This window comes from Gossypium arboreum, chromosome 4 (genome assembly GCF_025698485.1).
Source record: "Gossypium arboreum isolate Shixiya-1 chromosome 4, ASM2569848v2, whole genome shotgun sequence".
NCBI lineage: Eukaryota > Viridiplantae > Streptophyta > Magnoliopsida > Malvales > Malvaceae > Gossypium > Gossypium arboreum.
This window is the reverse complement of record NC_069073.1, coordinates 61,781,837-61,785,005: the sequence shown is the minus strand read 5'-3', so window position 1 is coordinate 61,785,005 and position 3,169 is coordinate 61,781,837.

The following is a 3,169-nucleotide window of genomic DNA, read 5'->3' as shown; positions in this document are numbered from 1 at the left end:
CTTCTTTTTAAACACCCATTTGCAACCAACGATTCTTTTATCGATGGGTGGTTTAACTAGCCTTCAAGTCTCGTTCTTTTGAAGTGATTCTATCTCTTCTTCCATTGCAATGAGCAATTTGCTATAATCAGAGGCTTGAACTGCCTCATAACAACACAAAAGATCGATTGAATCAATGCTCTCAACAACACTTAGAGCATAAGACATTAGGTTTCCTTCACAATATTTTAGTAGTGGTCGTATTTCTCACATTTTCCTATCATGAGCCAACTGATAACTAGTTAACTGAGATAGTGAGGGAACCTGAGGGTCGAATGGCACCCCAACCAGATCCGAAACAGCTTCAAACTTGCAAGAATCAGAATTTTGTTATGTCATTGCGACCTCTTGAGTCTCTTCGTCAAGACAAGACCTTTGTTCATCGTGTCGTTGCGACATTCGTATTTTCTAGTCGTGACATCACCCCTTGTTTCGACTTTTGACCCCACCTTACTCGAGACACTCTGATTTGTTGTGTCTTTAAAAGTAAAAGCCCTATTATCTGATCGAAACATGAAAAATTCATCAAACATAACATCTCTGCTAACAATTATTTTGTCAGATTCTGAACACCACAACTTAAAACCTTTTATACTGATAGAGTATTCGAGAAAGATGCATTTATCAACCCTTAGTTTGAGCTTTCCCTGGCTAACTTTAGCATAAGTAGGACAATCGAAAATTATAAGATTAGAATAATTGGGAGACCTAATCATCTCCTTTGGAACTTTACTGTTCAATGCTTGATGAGGAGATCGATTTACGAAAGAACTTGCCAGGTTTACGGCTTCAGCAAAAAATTATTTCCTTAAGCCTGCAACTCCATTCTGCTGCTAAATTCCAACAATGATTTGATGTCTTTTAGTTCCTTCTCATTTGCAAAAATCATTAAACTTAGACGAACAGAACTCAAAACCATTATCTATTCTCTATCGCTTCACAGATTTTTTGATTTGTTGTTCTAACAGTGTCTTCCAGTATTTGAAGATTCTGAAGACATCGCTTTTCTATTTCAAGAAATAAACCCAAACATTTCTGAAGTGAACATCAATAAAAGTTAGGAAATATTTATTATCTTCTTTTGAGATGTCAAAAGATGGACCCCATAAATCCGAATAAATGTAATCTAGAGTCTCTTTTATTCTGTCGACTACTGAATCAAAATTGAATCAGGTTTGTTTCCCAAAAACACAATGCTCGTAGAAACGTAACTTACCAACACTAGTGTCTTTGAGAAAACCTCTATTGCACAAGAATGTCATATCTTTCTCACTCATATGAACTAGTCGCATGTGCCAAAATTAGGTTGAGTCAGAATCGATGGAGAAAAAGTCACGTCGTGTCGTCACAACATTAGGTTGATTCTCATCGCAACGTGGTGGCGATTTTGGATTTTCTTCGATAATCAAAACCACAACAGTAATTGTTGATCCTTGCAGAACATATAAGCTACCCTTTTTCTGTCCTCTCATCACAACAAGAGCCCCATGAGAAACTTTTAAGCCATTTGACTTAATAACTATCTTACAACTGTTAAAATAAAAAATTCCCAATGAGATAAGATTTTTATTTAAATCAGGAACATATTTGACATTCGAAAGTGTCTGAATAATTCTATCGTGCATCCTCCTTTGTACTATTCTGATTCCGAATATTTTACATGGAGAGTTATGCCCCATCAGTGTAACAACCCATTTTTAGTGAATTTGAAATAATGGTTTTGGGACCACAAATTCGATGAGTAAATTATTATTTTAATGTCTATAGAATGTTAGTAGGGTTGTACGAAAATTTTGTTAAGAAATTTTGATATTTGCATGTTTAATTATTTGAAAAGGACTCAATCGTAAAAGGTGAAAAAGTAGAGTTCTTGTAGCTAAAGGTGTTAAATAGCTATGAAACTTAAATGTGAGTGGACTTAAATGGTATATAGACCATTTATAATGTTAGTGGACTTTTATGGACACAAATTAAGTGATTTTAAGTTAAAAATGTAATGTTAATAAAGTAATTTAATTAATAATGTAAAAGAAAAAGAAAGAAAGCAATTTTATCATCTTTCTAAAGATTCTCTCCACCGAAAATAAGAAAAAAATCTCTATGTTGCACCTTGAAGATTCGGCTAGCATTGTCCATTGCATGTAACTAATTCTTGAGTTTGGTTTTAAAGATTTTTATGTTTTCTGGATCGTTATAGCTTAATTTAGCTAACCCGAGGATTAATTTACAAAACTATTAAAGACATTGTGTTTTTCTATGAATGTTCTTGTATGATTTTTCATGTTTTATGAAAGATTATGAGTCCTTATTGATAAATAAACAAGTTTTGTAAATGGATTTTTGATGAAATTGTCATTTAGGGACTTATTTGTAAAGTAGTAAAATTTCATGGTAAATTTGAAAATGGTTGATTTGTATGTGTTGATATAGGTCCCCTACTGAATTTGGCTAGCATGAAATGAGGGTGAAAATGTTTAGATTTCAATTTCTGAGCTTAAAGACTAAATTGTGAAAAATTTAAAATGTTAGGGGCAAAATGGTAATAATGCAAAAATATGAAATGTGGATTGAATTGAATAATAGAAGTATTAAATGGATTGAATTTATCTATTTAGATTAAGTGTGACATTCGAATTAGGGCCTAGTCGAAATAGTGGTTTCGAGACCACAAATCTAAGATAAAAATAATTATTTTATGATATCTATGAGGTCTATAATATGAATGCATGCTTATGTAAAAGTTTCATAAAGAAATTCTATGCATAAAATGTCTAGTTGAGTTTTAGGGACCAAATTGAATAAAATGCAAAACTTGCATTCTAGATGCTTTAAGCATGAAATTGCTTTAGATTATGAATTAGAGGGTTCTAATTAGCAATTTGATTAATTTCTATAATTTTCGACAAAAATGGACATGCATAGGAAAATTTTGAAAGAAAAACCCCAAGGGAATTTTGGTCATTTGGTAATTAAATGAAATAAAAAGGGAAAATCAAGTAAAAATGTAGTCCATCTTCCTCCTTAGCTGCCAAAATTTGTGGAGAACCATAGCTAGGGTCTTCAAATTTTTCAAGCTTGGAAGTAAGTCCATTCTAGCCCCGTTTTTAATGTTCTTTACTTTTTTGAAATC